This window comes from Trachypithecus francoisi, unplaced genomic scaffold (genome assembly GCF_009764315.1).
Source record: "Trachypithecus francoisi isolate TF-2019V2 unplaced genomic scaffold, Tfra_2.0 Lachesis_group0, whole genome shotgun sequence".
NCBI lineage: Eukaryota > Metazoa > Chordata > Mammalia > Primates > Cercopithecidae > Trachypithecus > Trachypithecus francoisi.
Window position 1 is genome coordinate 44,318,315 of NW_022681453.1, and position 22,861 is coordinate 44,341,175.

Here is a 22,861-nt window from a genome sequence, read left to right on the forward strand (position 1 = left end):
AACCAAATATTTAGTCATCCTGTAATTGTCTAGATCCTCTTACAAGTTTGTTGGGAACATCTGACTAGTTCTGGCCAATGGGTTATAAGCAAAATTCATATCAACATTCATGGCCTGGGGATGGATGATTTTCTCTCTGATTTTGCCACCATAATTTCATTCTCTGATTCTATGAACTTGGAGGTCACACATGCTACCAGTAGTGGCTAGAAAATGATGTCTGACCTACATCAGATTTGGTGAAGGAGAAAACAAGAATAAAAACAAAACACACACACATACACATACATAAACAAACACATAGTGTGTTACCCCTCAGACATTTCAGGATCTGTCTGTTTTAGAAAGAAGTATACATTATCCTCACAAATGAGGGGACAGAAGGTGTCTTCTTAATAAAAATTCCACAGACATGCTAAATTCCATTTCACCTTTTTTGAGCAAACTCCTAGTAAGATAAACAGAAATGGGATTAAAAATATCCATGACTATATCCTGGAAATTGTATACAATACTTCACACACATGTGCTTTTCATTTCCCTGGAGAGAGGGTAGATAACTTTACATTGGAGCCTCTAAAAGGTTTAGGGTTCAGAAAAACATCAAGGAAAACAATGTGAAAAATTCCCCTTATTTAGGGAATTTTGAGTATCTGTGGAATTTGAAAATCATGGAGGCAGTTACCAAAAGGCAAGAAGCTTATTTAAATCTAAGATAGACTCTTTGGGCTACTGTATGTCTATGGAGCCTGTGCATTTGGGATTTGGGCTGCAAGAAGCGGGCGTGTGGCAAGTGATGGGTGCACCAGTGATAAGGATGAATCATTTGAAGCCAAGAGGCCTGTTCACTAATGTAACACAAAGGGGTTAAAAGAAAAGAGGAAAGCAAGCACTGAGCAGTTAGTCTTTGTGGTTGCAAGTATTTTGCTTCCTTCTAATCTCCTTAAATGTGATTGCTGTGATGGTGAAGGCTCTTATATTCAATAGACTCTTGAATTACTCTGGAGATGAGACATATTTTACAGTTACGTAAAACACACTTTGTACCAGAACACAGATGCTACAATTGGTACCCCCACATCTTAAGATAAAATTTGAAAAAGAGTCCCCAAAGATTTCAAAACTGCCTTTACTATCAATGAAAGAATGATTGCAGTAATACCAAACTCTTAGATTAATGCAGCAGAAATAGAAGAACCAAAGATGGGGCTATTGATTACTTTCCCTCTTGCGGAGTATCAGCAAAATATAGATATTTATTTTAAATGCAGTTAACCCTGGCAAAGATAACTGATGCAGGTATACAGATTTTTAGTAACCCCTGAAATTATCAATACGTTGTGCTCTCTGCTCAGTAGGTGCCCTAAGTTGTGGATTTTGTTAACGAAGAGTTGTCAAGAAGTATTGGCTTCATTTAGAAAGCAATATTTTTTTCAGTAGCCTTAGTCTTATTTTAGGAAATCCACAGGGGGTACATAACTTAAGAGTTCAGATTGGAAGACATCCTATTATTATTCCCCAAATCTTTGCAAGTGTCCTCCAAAGCAGAAAACATTAAATTATCACTTTTTAATTTCTCTGCTGTTTCAAAGTACAAACCTATAAAAAGGGAACACTAGTACTCTTTTAAAGGGTATAGGGCATAAAACCACCTTTAACTTGTATGAAATGCTTTGAATTTGTATAATTTTCTTCTCAGATCTCAAAACACTTTGTCGTATTTCACTGAATTTTACTCATCCCTTTGGGCAAGAAAGGTTGAAAAAAATAAAATATCTTGCACTGCTTGCTTTCTCAACCCACTCCAGGATGAAAAGGAGATACTGAATATCTTTGTGGCTATATAATTTTTAGCAAGGGCCATTTTCTGTGCATTCTTATTAGAGGAATATGTAGGAGTGGTTTGTTTATGCAAAGACAGGATGAATTATATGATATGATTTTGAAAATGAGCAATATACATCTTCTAAACCACCCTTCCAGTCTAAAACAGTGTCTGAAATCTAGGATTCAAAAAGAAGCCACTTTTTTTTATTTTAGGGAATTGTGAGCTTCTACAGAGTTGTCAAAACATGGAGGCAGTTACCAGTGTATTGGAAGCACATTACCCAGGTGCTTTCTGAACCATTAAATAGGGATCATAAAAAGTTATTATTTCATTGAGGACTTTTAAAGATTAAACAAGATGAAACTTGTAGAGTTTAACATAGGGCATAGGGCAAACTAATCTCAGTAAATGTTAACAGGCAGTACTAGCAGTGGTGGTAGATGTCAAAGTCAACAGTTGCACCCAGTAACATTTTTGCACCTGTTACTACAGCTATAGATTTATAAAATCTGAAAGTTAGAGACAGTCACCAGGTATGCAGAGTAATTAATTCATTTCTTCCTCACTTCCTTCCTTACTCTTTCCGTCTCATTGTCTCTTCCTTTCTTCCTTCTTTCCTTGCTTGCTCGTGTTCTTTAATTCATCCAACCAACAACATGCAGTGAGCATCTATATATAGACATTTTGGATGAAGTAAAGATCGAATTAAGCACAATCACTGTTCATGTGGAATTTACACATGAGAGAATAGAGGCAAACAGTAAACCACAACATTCAGAAATAATTATTGCTGAATGTGACACGCATTATGAGGGAGTTAGCATAGGAGACGTTAACGGGCTGAAACCTAGACATCTAACCAGAAGAGGGGTTGGCTCATGTATTTGTTCATTTCACAGATTGGTATAAAGCTTTAATCTGATTATTTCCTGAGTTTCTTGCTAAGGGATGGGCAAACAATAGTAGTAAAAACAGACAGGTATTTTTCCTCCTCAAGTTCTCATTTTAGTTTTCAAATTTTGCTCTAAGAAACTCTAAGGTCTCACAAATGCTCTGGAGTGCCACTGGAAGCTCTAAAACCTCTCCGAGGAAGAGAATATGAGCTGAGACTATAAAACCGCAAACTCACTTGACTTGGAGTACAGCCAATCTTTACTTAGCACAGATCACATTAACACAAATCTGTGTGTTTGGGGGGCGGGGAGCGGGAACCTAGTTCTTAGTTTACCCAATCCCCACATGTTCTGATACGCAATACTTTCAGTTAGTAGGGTATCGTGCAATGTGAGGAATACCCGTATGTCTTCTTACATATGCTTGGAAAAATGTATACTGCTAGAAAAATAATAGTAGCCATTGATTAACTTCCATTCTGTGGCATAATTTTCCAGTTCAAGAATGTTACAAGAATTTATAGCTTCAAAGGACTATCCTATTTCCCCTACACTTCCTGGGCTAAATATCCCATTCTCTTACATTTTTCTTATAAGAATCAGATGAATTGCCCTCATTACCCTGGTCACTTCTTTGCGTATGTTTTTCAGTGTTAGCCAATGTTCTTTTTAATGCTTGGCACCCAAAACAAAACCATGCACGTTTTGCTGTTAGATATTTATCTGTATCACCGTTAAGTTGCTTTATCAGAGTGAGAGACAAATCTATGTAATTTATTACTGTAATCTTAGGACTGCAGTGTAGTATGTAGTATCTAATTAGTACTCAATAGTTATTTCTTTAATACATACTCCGAATGCGGTGTAACCAAACACAATGTAGATATCTGCTTTTATAACTATGACATTATCACATTAACTTTCATCGAGCCACATGATACAGTTGACTGATTTTATGTTTCTTATCAATTTATCAAATCAGTTTCTTCTCATTTGTGAAAGTCCTGAGGGAATTGACACAAGATGGGTAAAGTTTGTTGGGAAGGAATTATGAGAACTAATAGATGTAAATTGGAAAAGTCAGATCTGAGTAAGATTTCAAAGTGGGAAGGAAGCGGATATGAACATCATGACCTCTCTCCCATAAATACTTTGTGCTTGGAGAATGAAAAGAATGAGGAAATCAGAAATATAACTTTCACATAATTCTGACAATGCCAAGGCATGAGGCAGACATTTTATGAATTTATATTTTAAAGGTTTTGCATTATCATATTGATTTGAATAATTTGAAATTTCATACAACATTTCATTACCTGTTAACTTGATGAAATTCACTGAAGAAAGAAATGTTACAGAAATGGACTACACCATAATGACTTTCATATTCATGTGAGATTGTCAATGCAGACCAATTGGGACTTCAAATGGTGTGGTAGAAAATGCTCTTTAATGCCAAATCTGGGCAAAGCAACTTGTCACATATGGGACCAAGCTTAAAATATTCATGCTCAAATTATAAATTGTACTCCTGAGAATTTATACTACAAAAATAATGAGAGGACATGTAAAGACTTAAGTAAAGATAGTTTATCATAACATTCCTACAGTAGTTAGAAAAGAAGCAATATTAATTAATATGGGGCAAGTAAAACAAAATCATGGTTAAATCTATGTGATGGACAACCAAATAGACTTCCACAAAGAGGGAGAGCAGTATGTATAGTAAGATACCTTTAAACTTAAAAAATGCCTGGAAAAGTAAAATTAAAACTAATAATAATGGTTACCTAGAGGAGGAAAAGAGAAAGGAAGAAACTAGAAGAAACAGCATTGATTATTTATTTTCAAATTTGGAAACAAGCAAAAGTTTTTGTTTTGTTTTGTTTTGTGATGGAGTCTTGCTGTGTCACCCAGGCTGGAGTGCAGTGGTGTGGTCTGGGCTCACTGCAGCCTCCGACTCCCCAGGTTCAACTGATTCTCCTGCTTCACCTTCCCAAGTAGCTGGGATTCCAGGTGCATGCTACCATACACAGTTAATTTTTGTATTTTTAGTAGAGACAAGATCTCACCATATTGGCCAGGCTGTCTCGAACTCCTAACCTCAAGTGATCCACCTTCCTCAGACTCCCAAAGTGCTGGGATTACAGGCACGAGGCACCACTCCGCCCAGACAAACAGGCAAAAGTTTTCTATTAATCTCATAATGTGGGGGAAAAAAACCCTTAAACTCCAAGAAAAATGAAACAGAAGAATCTGTGTATAAGTCAGTAGCTTATTGGTACAAAGAATTATTTTAGGATACTTTGAATTTTAGTAATTTGTACAGTTTTGTGAAATATATCTTAATGACAATGAGATATGCCTACAATGTTAAAATTTGTATGTTTCAATATTTTTACAATATTGATTTGTTATTTTTGAATTATTATCCACATATTTTTGGATAAAGCAACTGAATACTTTTTATGTCATTAGAGAAGATAGCTAAAAGAAATATAAAGTCAATGAAGTTAAGCAAAATTTTTATAATTCAACATTTGAATAGAAATGATCAAAATGAACTCATGATTCTTATCTTAACACAGTATTTTCTATATCTGTCCACTGAAATTCTAGAAACGATGACTATCTCAATATTACTGAATAGCCTCAGCATACAGATTATGGTCTCTAAATGCCTTTCCGTAGTAAAAAGGAAACCAGATAGCTTAGACAGATGGTTGATTCCAGGTTTGGGAGGAAATAATATCCTATAAAAAGAGCCTGGAATTTATTTCAAAAACCAAAAGCAGCAAAGCCGCCTGGACATGGTGGCTAACACGTGTAATACTAACATTTTGGGAGGCCCTGGCAGGTGGATCACCTGAGGTCAGCAGTTTGAGAATAGCCTGGCCAACATAGCAAAATCCCATCTCTATTCAAAACACAAAAATTAGCCAAGTGTGGTGGCCCACCTGTCATCCCAGCTACTCAGGAGGCTGATGCAGGAGAATTGCTTGAACCCTGGAGGCAGAGGTTGCAATGAAAAACAGCAGCAAAGCCATTATAACTGTGATTAGATCAAAGGAAATTACAGTCATTTTTAAGAGCGTAATCCCATCCCAGAAAAGACAGAAAATGTGAACATTAGAAATAGTAGTAAGATTGAAGTTTTGGAAAGCTTTAAAATGGATAGGTCACATTGTCAACACCTTTTAACCTTAGGAATATACATATGTGCATGCACATGCACACACACACACACACCCCCTACACAGAAATCTGAAAAGACCTACCTACTGATACGTACAATAGGAATCATTAAGCATAGCTTACATCTGTAAATTACCCATGTCAAAATATTGAACCTTAACCTGATCAAACCTTAAAATCTACTTATCAGTTTGCAAGACACACAAAGGAGAGAGCAGCATTAAAACAAACAAAGAAACAAACAAAAAAATCCCCACATTCAATCAATCAGCAAAATTCAGAATGTGAGAAATTCTTTAGGACAAATGACTGATTTATTTAACAAATTAATGGCAAGAAAAACAATCAAGAGTAAAAGAAGAACCAAGAGATAAAGAGACTTAAGATATGTCAAACAAATTATATGTAGTGGATATTTTTCTTTAATAGACATTTGAAAACTCAAAATAGTAAAACACTTCTTAAAAAGAATTAGAGAAAACTGAACATTGACTACATGATATAAAAAACATTTTCTTTCTTTTTTTTTTTTTTTGAGGCGGAGTCTCGCTCTGTCGCCCGGACTGGAGTGCAGTGGCCGGATCTCAGCTCACTGCAAGCTCCGCCTCCCGGGTTTGCGCCATTCTCCTGCCTCAGCCTCCCGAGGAGCTGGGACAACAGGCGCCCGCCACCTCGCCCGGCTAGTTTTTGTATTTTTTTTTAGTAGAGACGAGGTTTCACCGTGTTAGCCAGAATGGTTAGGTGTGATTATGGTATTATAGCCAGATGATAAAATAGACCATTATTTTTAGATATGAACTGAATTGTTTATGCATACAATTAAATAATGTCTCAGATTTGACTTAAAATATCTCAGTTTAGTGGGAGAATAATGGGTGGTGGTGTGGATGAATCAAGATTGGACATATGTTGGCAACTGTCCTAATTGAGTGGAGAGTATAAGGTGTTTTAATATAATATTCTAATATTATATATGCTTGAAAATTTCCATAATAAAAAGTTAAAATGATATTTTTAAATGATAGAAGAGCAATTAGTTCTGAGTTGTATAATTTATGAATTTTTTATTTTTATCATTATACTTTACTGCATAATTTTCTTAGTGAGAGTATATTACTTTCATCTTAATAAAGAAAAGATACATAAATTTTAAATGAACGCAAGACTGAATCTGAGCTGATATATCCAGGAGCAAATCCCCTGACATTTGCCAAGAATAACTATGTTAGTTTTCTAGGGCTGCTGTAACAAAGTGTCACAAACTAGGTATTTCTTATAACAACAGAAATTTATTCTTACAGTTCTTGAGGCTGTGAGATCCAGAATCAAGGTGACTGAAGGGCTACATTCCCTCTGAAACCTCTAGAGAAGAATCACTCCTTGACTCTTCCTAATTTCTGGTGACTGCTGTCAATCATTGGTGTTCTTGATCTTGCAGTTATATCACTCCAATCTCTGCCTCTGTCATCATGTGGTCTTCTCCATGTGTTTCTTTTTGTGTCTCATTTCCTCTTATAAGGACACCAATCATTGGATTAGCCCACACTACTCCATCATGACAGCATCTTAACTAATCATATCTGCAAATATCTCATTTCCAAATAAGTTCACATTCTACCTTACTGGGGTTAGGACTTCAGCATATCTTTTTAAGGAAACACAGATCAACCCATAACAATCACTAAATCCACCCATGCTTCCTGAAATATCTGTGATGTACTAGGAAAGTATCAGACATTCAACTGACCAGGATTTAAATTTTAAATAAGCCCTTCATTCCTTGTATAAACTCAGGTTTAATTGTTCTAATCATACTCACCTTGGCTGATCATCATCATCATCATCATCATCATCGTCATCATCATCATCTTAATCGTCTTAGATCAGATTATCTATAAGAAAGCATAGGGTAGAGCTTGTGTGCTAAAACTTTGTTGAGAGGTAAAACCAAACACCATGCTAAGGAGAAACATGTTTCATCTGAATTCAAAAGTGGAACAAAAAGGCAAAATCTTTGGTGGGTAGAGTGGAGATGGATAATGGCAGATAAAATTGAATATGTGTCCAAATTTAGCCCTTGGTGTTTTAGGAGATTGTTTTAACAGATGTGGCATATGAGGGCATATCCTGAAATTTTCGTTGGGAAACAGCTGAGGTTCAGGAGCAGGTAGACTCACCAAATCTGGAGTAGCACATAAACTGGGTTCAACAAAAACTGGTTAACTTATAGATCAGTTGTGATGAATGTACGAGATAATACATGAATGGTTTCTACACTTCTATGCACTGCCTGGTTTAAGTCAGGCACTCTGTAAATGGTTATTGCTGTTTACTTAGAAGGGCCACATCCCAACTTTCAAAGAGCTTATTGAAACAAAAAATTTAAAATTTGTTCAGGAGTTCAGTGTAAGCTGGGAAAAGAGGGACCACACAGTGTTTAATTGAGAATATTTTATTTTAAAGCCATTATGATTTGAACTGTCACTGAACTACTTACAACTAAAAGACAGCTGATTTCACAATTTAATATGTGCATGAAGAGAAGTGTGCCTTAGATTAACGTTTGTGCCTTTGAAGAAGTGTCATAAACAAGGGTTCACTCATTGATGAGCGACTCATTTTGATTTTTTTTTTTCAATGAAGCAAAACTCTTTTCATTTACCATCTCTTCTCCTGCTCTTCCCCCTCATCCTCCTTAATTCTTCTTATAGTTAAAAGCATGGGCTTTGGGGAAAAGGAGATTTAAGAATTCAAATCCCAGCTTTGAAACTCAAAAGCTAAATGCAAATTGTTTAACTTCTTAAGCTTTAGCTTCCTCAATTGTAACTAACAAGTTACAAGGATTAAGTGAAATAACATATATAAAATGCTTAGCATTTGCTATCCATTAACAGTGTCCACTGTTCATCTCCATTTTCAAAATCTTTCATCTTCCTCATCTCCAGAAATGACCACAGCAGCTGTCTAACTTCCACCTCTCTCTCCTACCTTGTAATCTCTCTCTTCACTCTCTCCTTGTATCATAACAAGTGAGAGCTCTCTCAAAGGTAATTCTTTCCATTTCATTCTATTCCTTAAATTCACTCAGTGACTTCTCATTAACAAAAGACCAACATCAAGTTTCTAAGTTTGGGCTTTACTTCTTTTACTTCATTCCTTATTATCTGCATAACAGGCACATGAACGCTATATGTCTTAGGTACTTGGATCTTTCTCCTAGACCTTGATACGTGCAATGTCCTTGTCACCTGCCCTTTATACCTAGCTAATTTCTGCTTGTTATTCAAGCCTTAGTTGATGTTGCTCTTCCAAGCCTTTGAAACTCCCTGTGCCATAGCATTTATCACATCATTTTAGTATCTTTCCTCTGTTTTTCTTCTCCACTATATGCTCTACGATATCTTTCACCTCTAGTGTTCCAGATACAGAGATATAGGAGATAACCAATAAATACTGTAGAATGAATGAGTAAATTAGTAAATGAATGAATGAATGAATAAATGAAGGAACCCACACAACCTATTCTTTGCAGATATAGTCCATAGAGTATCGTCTAATTTGCAAAAGCCTTGGGGTAACATTAACCGAAACTTACAGCAAATAAATGTATTGAAAAAATAAAGTAATAAAATAACTTAATGAGAATTAGGTTTGACATTATCTAGGCTATAGGTTCACCCTGAAAGAACACTGCAGTGGAAGTATTCAGTGCCCGAAAGGTGACAGGACTTCCTCCAACAGGGGTGACTGTACAGATGCTCTGGGAAGCAGAACACTGAAGTTCCCTGCTTTAGAATAAATGGTGAAGGACTCAACCAAAAAATCCACTCATTTCCTACTTACCTCTGAGGCCCTGGAGAAGGAGCATCCTTAGCAGTGGCAAGGGTATATTGATGTTCTAATGTTTTCTTTAAAGGCATAAACCCAGGATCTAAATATTTATCAACCTATAGAAGAGAAACATGGAAAATGACCACCATTAAATTTTTTACTAATCTTGGAAACTAGACTTTCAGTGTACAATTTGAATTGATTTAGAAAAATAGAAAACAATGACTTCACTTTCATGGTCATTAAGTATCACAGACCATCCATAGTGTTTATACATTTAGTTTTGCATAATTATTCATATCAGAAAGTTTGAAGAAATTCTGTCCCTTGTGTTTTCTTGTAACTTCATACCAGTGCACAGCAAATTCCATCATGTTCCTTTAATCTGATTATCTCAGTTTATCTCCATCATATTTCTGAAATATAAGTGCTGGTATTATTGACTTAGTCTTCTTACTTGTCCCCAGCCCTTTCCTTTGTTTTTTCTAAATACCCTTTGTTTATAATTCTCACATAATGTTAAGGAGGAACAAAATAAAAGATGGAAAGGAGCTAAAGTTGATTTTTAGCACAGACAATTGAACCAAAGGTAGTCTGTTACTGGGGTAAACTTCTACTTTAAAGTATCCCTGTCAACCCACTCCCTGAAATTAAAAAGTGTCTTAAAATATGTTAACTACTCTAGTAGATTTTTTCATTGGTATGAATTTGTTGATATTAATTTTACCCTTTGGCTTAGGACAAGGGCAAGTTAAGGGAAAATACTCTTCCTTCTTTCCCGTTCCATTTGTTCAGCCTGAAATACTATTTTCAGAAATGAAGTTTTTATTATTATAATCCTTCAGCTACAGGGTGAATGTAAAATACACTCAGTGAGCTAGTTTGAGAAGCCATATACCCCTCATAACATAGTTTCTAAATGATGCTGCACTGTTCTTCCCCAAACACTGAGTTCTCCTAAGTCAGAGGCTGACTGTGAAAGAAACTTCCCCTTACCTAAAATCTACTTCTGAGGCATTAATCTATGGTTTCCAATTTATGTCAGCTAATTTTATGTATTAGAACCATCATCCAGGTATTCTCCAGCCTTTCCTTGAAGTGTCATTTCTGAATAATAATCTTAGAATCCACTTTCTTGAGAATGTTTCTCCTCTCCTTGAATATCTCATAGCAATGGCACCTGAATTCAGTATGTTGCATTTATTTTAATGTTTGTATTTGAAAAACTGTGAATGCACAATTCCTCTTTGAGGATACCACATTTCGTCTATGTAAATCACACCTTAGAAAAGATTAAGGATTTTAGGTTTTAAATCTATTCTAGGTGTTCCTATCATTTAAGAATATTTCCACCTCACACCTTAACCCAGATTTAATTGTACAGTGTACAATTACACTGTGAGTGGCTAATTAAGAAAATGCTCAATGTACTGTAGTTGAGAGCACTTCCTATTCAGGAAATTCATTCTGCTCTTCATTAGGAGTTGCAAATAAAACAATTCAATAACCTGAATCCACTCCAAACAAAATACTAACCAGGTATATTCACAGAGGCATAACTCCAGCTACAATAAATGTGCATGAGGATTATTTCTCCTTCCTCCTACTCCCTCATCTTATTATTATCCAGTTCCACATGGTGGAGTTAAGAAGCACAGCATCTACATTTCTCAGATTACCAATCTTTTTATCCTGTACTGATAGAATGACACCTATTTTTGCCAGCGATGTTGCTGCCACCATTACAGCGGATCTTCTTTTCTTTATAAAATGATTAAAATTAAAGGTACACAGCATCGTTGAGTTCAGCTATATATCTCCAAGTTGCAAGAAAACTAAAGCTGTCTTTAGCTTAACATAGTGTTGGCAGTTCTGGCCAGGGGAATCAGACAAGAGGAAAAAATAAAGGGTATTCAAATAGAAAAAGAGGAAGTTAAATTGTCCCTGTTTGCAGATGACATGATTGTATATTTAGAAAACCCCATCGTCTCAGCTCCAAAACTCCTTAAGCTGATAAGCAACACCAGCAAAGTCTCAGGATACGAAATCAATGTGCAAAAACCACAAGCATTCCTATACACAAATAATAGACAAACAGAGAGCCAAATCTTGAGTTAACTTCCATTCACAATTGCTACAAAGAGAATAAAAATACCTAGGAATACAACTCACAAGGGATGTGAAGGACCTCTTCAAGGAGAACTATAAACCACTGTTCAAGGAAATAAGAGAGGACACAAAAGGAAAAACATTCCATGCTCATGGTTAGGAAGAATCAACATAGTGAGAATGGCCATACTGTCCAAAGTAATTTATAGATTCCATGCTATCTCCATCAAACTGCCATTGACTTTCTTCACAGAATTAGAAAAACTACTTTAAATTTTATATGGAGCCACAAAAGAGCCCATATAGCCAAGAAAATCCTAAACAAAAAGAACAAAGATGGAGGCATCACGCTACCTGACATCAAACTATACTCTAAGGGTACAGTAACCAAACATCATGATACTGGTAACAAAACAAACATGTAGACTAGTGGAACAGAGCAGAGTCCTCAGAAATAATGCCACACTTCTACAACCATCTGATTTTTGGCAAATCTGATAAAAACAAGCAATGGGGAAAGGATTCCCTATTTAGTAAATGGTGTTGGGAAAACTGGCTAGCCATATGCAGAAAGCTGAAACTGGATCCCTTCTTTATACCTTATACAAAAATTAACTCAAGATGGATTAAATACTTAACACTGAGACCTAAACCATAAAAATCCTAGAAGAAAATTTAGGCAGTACCATTCAGGACATAGGCATGGGCAAAGACCTCATGACTAAAACACTGAAAGCAATGGCAACAAAAGCCAAAATTGACAAATTGGATTTAATTAAACTAAAGAGCTTCTGCACAGCACAAGAAACTATCATCGGAGTGAACAGGCAACCCACAGAATGGGAGGAAATTTTTGCAATCTATCCATCTGACAAAGGGCTAATATCCAGAATCTAAAAAGAACTTAAACAAATTTACAAGAAAACAAAACAAAACAAAAAACAATGTCATCAAAGAGTGGGCAAAGTAATGAACAGACACTTCTCAAAAGAAGACATTTATGTAGCCAACAAACATATGAAAAAAAGCTCATCATCACTGGTCATTAGAGAAAGGCAAGTCAAAACCACAACGAGATATCAACTCATGCCAGTTAGAATGGCGATCATTAAAAAGTTAGGAAACAGGCTGGGCTTGGTGGCTCATGCCTGTAATCCCAGCACTTTGGGAGGCCAAGGTAGGTGGATCATGAGTTCAGGAGTTTGGGACCAGCCTGGCCAATATGGTGAAACCTCGTCTCTACTAAAAATATAAAAATTATCTAGGCATGGTGGCGCACACCTCTAATCCCAGCTACTTGGGAGGCTGAGGCAGAAGAATCGCTTGAACCTGGGAGGCAGATGTTGCAGTAAGCCGAGATCTCACCACTGCACTCTGGCCTGGGTGACACAGCAAGACTCCATCTCAAAAAAAAAAAAAAAGAAAAAGAAAAAGAAATACGAAAACGGAAAAGAAAAAAAAATCACAAAACAACAGATGTTGGAGAGGATGTGGAGAAATCAGAACACTTGTACAAGTGTTGACGGGAGTGTAAATTAATTTAACCATTGTGAAAGACTGTGGCAATTCCTCAAATATATAGAACCAGAAATACGATTTGACCCAGCAATTCCACTACTGGGTATATACCCAAAAGATTATAAATCATTCTAATATAGACACATGCACACGTATATTTATTGCAGCACTGTTTGCAATAGCAAAGACTTGGAACCAACTCAAATGCCTATCAATGATAGACTGGATAAAGAAAACATGGCACATATACACCATGTAATACTATGCAGCCATAGAAAAAGGATGAGTACATGTCCTTTTCAGGGACACGGATAAAGCTGGAAACCATCATTCTCAGCAAACTAACACAGGAGTCGAAAACCAAACACCGCATGTTCTCACTCATAAATGGGAGTTGAACAATGAGAACACATGGACACGGGGAGGGGAACATCACACACCGGGGCCTGTCAGTGGCTGAGGGGCTAGGGGAGGAGTAGCATTAGGAGAAATACCTAATGTAAATGATGGGTTGATGGATGCAGTAAACCACTATGGCATGTGTATACCTATGTAACAAACCTGCACATTCTGCACGTGTATACCAGAACTTAAAGTATAATAATAAAAACTTTAATTTTTAAACTCCTTTGTCAGCTTACAATAGCAGAGATAAGGAAACTCAGACAATGTTTTCCATTTACCACTCTGCTTCCCTTCTAAATATCAAGCAGTTGGTTGTAAACTGAGCTATTAGGGCACTTCTGTGGCAAAGGATACTTAAAAGTAAAAGGAAAAATATGGAGAAAAATTGTTTTAGTATAAGAAATTTTTCAGGCACCTACAAAGTCAGGGTTGTGATTAATGAAGTTGAGGTAATTTACTGAAACTTGTACAATGAGTAGGTTGGAGGACTGGAGGAATCTATAGATTTATTATAAGATATAGAGAGCATTTTTTTTTGCAGTTATTAGATTCATTCTGGTAAAATAATTTTATCAGAAAACATTGACAACTTAGTTGCATGAAATTTTGTAATGCATTGGGTTGTATGATCCAAATTTGGCTATCTAAAATTCTTTCCCAGGATTTTGAGCCTTGAATGCAGTCATGTAGTATAGAAAAGATGGTTGGAGCTGATTTATTGCTGCAATGAAGAGTCTTCCTGATTTAGATTGAATTGTGCCCCACTCAAAAATATGTTAAAATCCTAACCAATAATACCTGTGAATATGACCTGATTTGAAAATAAGTAATTGCAATCAAGTTAAAATGAGGTTATACTGAATTAGGATGGGCCCTAATCCAGTGTCACTGGCGTCCTTTTAATACAAAGAGTAGAGGCAAATGCTTCACTGAAGATCTGGTCATTGAGAGTTGAGTTAAATATCTTCAAATCAAAACTGTTTCATTCAGTTCTTTGGGTCAAAGTAAATCAGGACACAGAAGCATAGGAATATTACATATACATTACATTTGATATATAAATATATTATTTATTATATAATATACAACTCAGACACAGAATTCAGTCATGCGAGGATGGAGGTAGAGATTGCATTTATGCTGCCACAAACCAACAGATACCTGGGGCTACTAGAATCTAGAAGAGGCAAGAAAAGATATTCTCCTAGAGGTTTTGGAGGAGATCTGCCAACACCTTGATTTGGGACTCCTAGACTTCATAACGGTGAGAAAATAAACATCTGTGGTCTTAAGCCACTAAGAGTGTGGTAATACATTACATTAGCTCAAGAAAATTTATACACCTTCCTTTTGCTTCTTCTGCTTTGATCTACTGAGATGCTCTGTTTCTAGTTCCTTTCCAATGCTAATTATTTTGTTTTTATTTTTGTTGTTTGAGTTACACTATAATACTTCCAATAAATTCCCTTTAAAATTAGTTGACCCAAATAGATTGCTGTTGCATCATATTGTCCTAGCTGATAAGCAAATATTTCTTGCTATCATTCCCGTGTCATTTGATATTGGTAGACTAGACTCAGTTTGTTAGAAAAAAATGACCAAAACTTCGAAGTCAGGTGAAGGGAGAGTTGCATATAATCTTAGTGCCATGTTAGATCACAACACTTTTTAATAAGCCCACCAAAGGAGTGCTTTATTATCTACACTTGAGGAGCATACCATCGTTTGACTCAATATTTACTGTAAAATCCCAGCTTGTGTGAACTTACATGTTAACTTGTGGATTTTTGTCTAGTAGAGATACAAGTCATTATTTGCTTGTAGAAAAAATATCCAAGATATTATGTTAGCCATCTTATGCCTACATCCTTTTTTCACTGCCTATATAACTCTTGTTCTAAAAATTCTCCTTTGAATCACCTTTTCATTCCTGTTGACCACCTCATTAACAAGGAGAACCAGTGTTATAATATTTGTATAAACATCATACTTTTAACTATTTGAAGATTATTATTATTACTATTTCTTAGAGACAAGGTATCAGTCTGTCATCTAGTCCTGAAAGCAGTGTCACCATCATAGCTCACTACAGCTTTGAACTCCTGGTCCCAAGTGATCCTCCCACCTGGGCCTCCCAAAGCTCTGGGATTACAGGCATGAGCCACCACTCTCGGCCAACTATTTGATAATTATACTTTGAGATGTCACATGCACAAACAAGATTATTTGAGAATACTGATTGCTCCAGATTAGCTGAATGACTGTGAACACATCCACAAAGCAGATTTTAGGATGTTGACATTAAATTGAAAATAAAAGAGGACTTCAGAATGCTGAGAGAAAAGTATGATTTTTTTCTTCTTCTTTCTTAAGATTGAAAAAAAAAAACCTTCTATTAGTTTAAATAAATCCTATCCATTCAACAAATATTGATTTAGAGACTAGCAAGTGTTTCCTAAATTGTAAGACAATGCTTCACTGAAGATCTGGTCATTGAGAGTTGAGTTAAATATCTTCAAATCAAAACTGTTTCATTCAGTTCTTTGGGTCAAAGTAAATCAGGACACAGAAGCATAGGAATATTACATATACATTACATTTGATATATAAATATATTATTTATTATATAATATACAACTTAATTCCAACTGTAAATTATAGAAATTTGATAAGAAAATTAGATAATTTCACATAGTAAGATCAGACTTTAGTTTTCATTGCGTTATTGAAGCATGAATGAAATGTAACAACGAATGAGTACAACTGAATCTCTTAACAAGGCTCAGGAAAAAATTTTTGAAAAAAGCCAGATATCTCCCCAGTGGAAAGATAGAGTTGTGTGTGTGTGTGTGTGTGTGTGTGTGTGTGTGTAGTAGTGGTAAATTTGGGAACAAAATGATGGGTAGGAAAGGAAACGCGAAGGATACTACCACCTCGTGAATGTTATATGTCCACCTCTGGGAGGAGTTCTTTAAAAAAATCAAGTATTTGATCCTCACCATATGAAAACATACATTATTGTTATTAACACTTACAGATAAAGCTAAGAGAGGTTAATTTTCTTTATTGGGGTTATGAAAGAGTTGATGCAGAGCCAGAATTCAAATTTATTTCTAACTCCAATATTTGTATTTTAGGATTTCTATTAAAGGACATTGCCTCTCAAAATGAAATTGACATTATTGGTGGATATTCTGAATTCTGGTTGATGGCACAAGTCATAAGTTGAAACTATGACCTTTCTGGGATAGCACATGGTTTGATGGAAAAAAATATAGAACATTTATTTCTAGTACCACATTGCCCTGAAAACAGCATGTGACCTTGGGAATGTCACTTTTTTCCTTTTAGGGCTCAGTTACCAAATCTATAAAATGAGTTTATCAGACAAGACGAATAAACTTATAACTGTGGTTCATAGTATTGGTTTGGCAGCAAAGTAGTTCAACTATATTTCATTCAAAAGACATTTATTGGAGTGTATAATGTAAATAAATCTGAGATGCCATTATTTGGAAGATGTCAATTACTTTCTGTACCCCTGAGAAAGAATGAAATTTTATTATTTAAACTCTGACATAATGCCTTATTATCAGTAAGTGTTTTATGTCATACTTGTAAGGAAAACTCTTAAAACCTTATTTAGAAATAGATGTTTTTATTATATATCACTTGTTCCTTAACAAATAGAAAAGTACCAGAAAAATAAATTTGGTTAAGGCTTTCTTAAAACATCTTTCCCATTTAGAGTTCAAATTTTCTGGATAACTTTTTTACTCACTTTTACGTATTTCTACACACACTAGCATCTTCTAATGCTTCACAACTGTTGGTAATAAAGCATTACTTAAATGAATGTTCTATTATGTCCTTAAGGTTTTCTTAGAAGCCAGTGATATATTTTACTCAAGTTTTGATGCTGGAAGATATATAAGTATGTATACACACTTATGTGTTTATAAATGTGAATTGTGGGTATATGTATATATTCTATATTTCCACATTATGAGCACCTCCTAAGGGAGAACACTTGGATATTATTCACGTTGATATTTCTTCCAACACTCAATACATTATTATTCATGTAAAAAGAACTAAGAAAATTTTGATGACATAAAATAGAACTAAAATATTTTATTCTTATTTTACAAGTTTCTGACTATTTGGTTTCATATGTAAAAACAAACTACATTAACTAGGGTGAATTTCCTATATATACTGAAAATGTATTTCTAAATGGTTACCATATATTAGCAATAAAAACAATTAGGATAGTAAATGGCAAACAGTATCAGTGAAGGAAATTTTTTCCTTAGAAAAGTTCATTTAAAACAACATTATTTCATGAAGTTCTGCTGTGTTATTTGTTGATATCTGACTAATTAAATGCAAATTATCAAGGAACCATCTGCCAGGCTCATTCCCAATGATCAATTGGGTAAATAAAGGTAACAAAATGGTGTGTTTGGTTTTCCATCTAACACAGTATTTGTTTTATTACCATCATTTAAAGCTGGATTTTTATTGCCATTTTATGTGCCTTGTAATTTGTACATTAAAAATAAAGGTTTCAAAAATAATGATCATTTTGCATTTAATTCAACAGAAATGAAGTGCATAAAATCTTGTTTTGATTGAATAGTGAATCAGTTTCCAAAATTCTAAGTGCCCCAACGCAAGCCAGTCTCCCCAAACACTCGTGCAATAATTTTGAGTTACATTGGAGATAATTTACTTAACCATGTCAAGCAAATGAGCTTGTATGTTCTAGAACAAGTTGTCCCAAATGGCTATACCTCAGTGTATCAAAAAATTGTTTCTCTCAACTTACTGGTTTATAACATGGAAAGCAGAGTCAGCCTTCTACCTGGTGTACCTGCTATTATTAATTATCTTGTCCAATTCTGGGAATTTCGCAGAGTCCTTTGATGTGAATGCTATTTTTGACACACATGCACACAGAGAGAGAGAGGAGAGAGAGAGAGAGAGAGAGAGAGAGAGAGAGAGAGACAGACAGAGAGAGAGAGAGAGAGAGAGAGAGAGAGACAGAGAGAGAGAAAGAGAGAAAGAGAATATTTCAAAGGGATGAAATAAGAACCCAATGGAGAGCATAATGTAACATGAGGGTATAAAAGCAGATTCTGGAGTGAATTTCTGAGTTCAAATCGTGTCTCAAACATTTACTAGCTTTTTGACCTTAGGAAAGTTATTTAACTTTTCCGCAGTTTTCTCATCTGTAAAATGGGCTAATTAATAGTACCTAATGTATAGGGGTGCTTCGAGAGAAAACTAATATTTATAAAGCACTTAGAATTCTACCTGCTACATATTAAATACCATATAATTTGCGTAATTTAAAATATAACGTATTTATTAAGTTATGTTTTCTTACTATTGATTTATTTGAGTCTCTTATACATTTCAGATATTAACTCCTTCTCAGATGTTTAGTTTGCAAATCTTTTCTTCCATTCTATAGTTTGTCTCTTCATTCTTTTGACTCTTTCCTTTGCTGTGCAGCTTATTAGTTTGATGTAATTCCATTTGTCTATTTTTTATTTTGTTGAAGACATACAAATGGCCAAGAAGTATATAAAAAATGTTCAACATCACTAATTATCAGATACATTGAAATTAAAACCACAATAAAATATTCCCTCACACTTGTTAGAATGACTATTATAAAAAAGATGATACATAACAAGTATTGGTAAAGATGTGGAGAAAATGGACAAATTGTACACTGTTTGTGGGAATGTAAATTGATACAGCTATTATGAAAAACAGTATGGAAATGCCTCAAAAAGTGAAAACTAGAAATTTCAAGTGATCTGGTAATCCTACTACTGGGTATCCAAAGAAAATTAAATCAGTATGTCAAATAGATATCCACTCTCCTACATTCATTGCAGCATTATTCACAATAAACAAGATATGGAATCAATGTAAGTGGCCATCAATATAAAAATGAATAAAGAAAATATGGTGTATACAGATCATAAAATACTATTTAACATGAAAAGTTGTGAATCCTGTCATGTGTGACAACAAGAAATAACCTGGAATACACTATATTAACTGAAATCAGTTAGGCACTATCAAACAAATACCACATGATCCTACTTAAATGTGAAATCGAAAAAAGTTGAACTCCTAGAAACAGAATATAATGGTGGTTACTAGAAGCTTACATAGATGGGGTCCAAGGGAATGTTGTTCAGAGGACATGATATTTTAGTTAGACTGAGAAATAAATTCAAGAGATATATTATATAATATCATGACTACAGTTAATAACCATGTATTATATGCTTGAAAATTGCATTGGGTGCACATTTTCAGTGTTCTTCCCACACACACAAAAATATGCGAAGTAATGCATATGTTAATTAGCATAATTTAGCCATTCCACAATGTATACATATACATATTTCAAAACATTATGTTGTACACCATAGGCAATTTTTACTTGTCATTGGTGATAACTCTGTACACACAAACACCCCCCCACACACATACTCGCACACATACATTTCTTTTTTTTTTTTTTTTGAGACGGAGTCTCGCTCTGTCGCCCGGGCTGGAGTGCAGTGGCTGGGTCTCAGCTCACTGCAAGCTCCGCCTCCCGGATTTATGCCATTCTCCTGCCTCAGCCTCCTGCTTGTAGCTGGGACTACAGGCGCCCGCCAACTCACCCGGCTAGTTTTTTGTAGTTTTTTTTTTTAGTAGAGACAGGGTTTCACCATGTTAGCCAGAATGGTCTCGATCTCCTGACCTCGTGATCCACCCGTCTCGGCCTCCCAAAGTGCTGGGATTACAGGCTTGAGCATACATTTCTATAAGAAGTTCCATCACTTGCTGGAAGATTTTGCAAATCCCTGGTGAATATGTGACAGAATATCTACCTGTTTTATTTTCTGTTTTCTTCTCTTACCTCCCATAAATAAACCTTTTTGCTATGACTCAAAAACTGTATTACAATGCATAAATGTGTATATAATGTCCATTAGCTGATTAATTCAATGAAACCTAAATCTAGCCATAAAAGTCAATAAAAGTCAAACTAATAAAAGTCACTGAGAACAAGTACAATTGAGTGAATATCACCAAGCTTCAGCAGGAAGGCAGACTTACTTAAACTCTCTCACTCAGATATTCCTATTGAAAAGTTTCTGAGGAAGGCTACAGTAATAAAAGTATTCACAGAGTCCTAAAATGTTGCCATTAATCAGTCAGCATAGTGACCACTGGTCCAGTTCAAACTCAGTTATCTTCACTAACTAAATCATTTTACATGGCTAAACAATGAGCACTGACTTAGACTCTGGGTCATGAAGGGAATTCACCAAGAACTTTTACAAACATTGCAGACTCAACAGGATCCAAATAAAGTAAGTCATAGATTATGTCTCTCTATTTGAATTGAAAAATTGGTACAATTTTCCATATTGCCTACATAACCTGAGACTTACTTTCTTTTACAAATAGAATTGATTTCAAATGCAATTTAATCCACCTTTGTTTCTTTTATCATACATTAATCATAGATAAGAGTCTCAAGAGTGTGCACAGTGTTAGAATGGAAAGACAATTCAGTACTTAATAGGTGAGGCTACTGGGTGTCTTCTAATTGACCTCAGAGTATCTCATTAGTTCCCATTAGTCTCCAGCCTCATTAAAGTAACGGATATAATGCAAATAGATTTCACTGAATAGCTTTCTCTGCAGAAGTTCAATTGTCCCATTTTACTATTGGTGTATTTACATATTAAGTTATATATTAACCTGTACAGTGATCTGTGTTTTCCATACTGTATGCCTTGGAATATTAGTTCTGTGTAATATAAAGAAGTGTTATGAGGAAAAAATGCAGTCACATTTGTTTGAAAATCTGAGTTCAATCAAGAGATACAGTTGTTTTTGTTTTTGTTTTTGTTTTTCTGTTGTTGTTGTTGTTTTTACTGTTGGACTTCTCAAAACCATGTTAATATGCATGGTCAGTCTTCAGTGAAGAAATGCAGTAAGCTGTCTTCCCAATGTTTTCACCACTTGTTTTTTTAACTTAGATAATTTCTCAGAACTAGTGTTCTCTGGTACACAGCTTGGGAATGACTGCTTGGTACACTTGTTGTTATTTCTGAAAATTGATATTAAAATAATAATTTATGTACTACCACTTGAATTCTTTTATCAGTTAATCCTTCTTCCTACTTGCAGATAATGGAGGGCTAAGAAAAGCAGGGAAGTCAGGAATGATACTGAGAAACAAATAAATGCCACTTGTCTCATTCCTCCCCTGGGAAATAAAAGAACAACCTTTAAAATTACTATATCTGTCACCAATGGAGAAATTGATAGTATTGAGTATATTTAAAAGAAAAGCTATTAGCAAGATCAGTTAGGATGGCCTGAGTGATTTTCCAACTGTTTTCCCCAGACTAATGCTAAGTCATTGCTAGAATTTCTCCTATGTGGCAGTGAAAACATAAGATGATGTCTTCCCATCACAAATCAAATGAGAACCAGTGAGTAGTTATTGTAGGAAGCCAGCTTTGGGATTAATATGAGGGGAAGTTTGCAAAGAAGAACAAACATTGTTAAAAGATATAACAGAGTAGATTAAATGCTATGACTGTATGATCCAAAACCAGGCAACCATATCCATGGTTAGAAAATATTCCAATTGGAAGGAAACTTAGGATAATAGTGGATGAATTTCAGCTTTTATGCCAACTCCAATCAATTGTAGAAACTTTCTGAGTGCTGTGTTGAGGGAAATGCACATCTAGTGGGAATGAATAGCATGATCAATTAGCAAAAGATCCCATTTTTTGGAATTGGAGATTTGGCAGCATGGGGATCACCTACTTGCCATTCTTGATTTAGTTCAATTGTATATTTTGCAAGTAGGTTGTTATGATGCACAGAAGCTACATAACTTGCTCAAAGTTATAGCACTAGTTAAGGTTAGAGCCGAAATTTGAACCAGGTGTTTGCATCCCAAGTCTTTTTTAAAAATAGGCTTTTCTCCCAGGCGCAGCAGCTGATGCCTGTAATCCCAGCACTTAGGGAGACCAAGGTG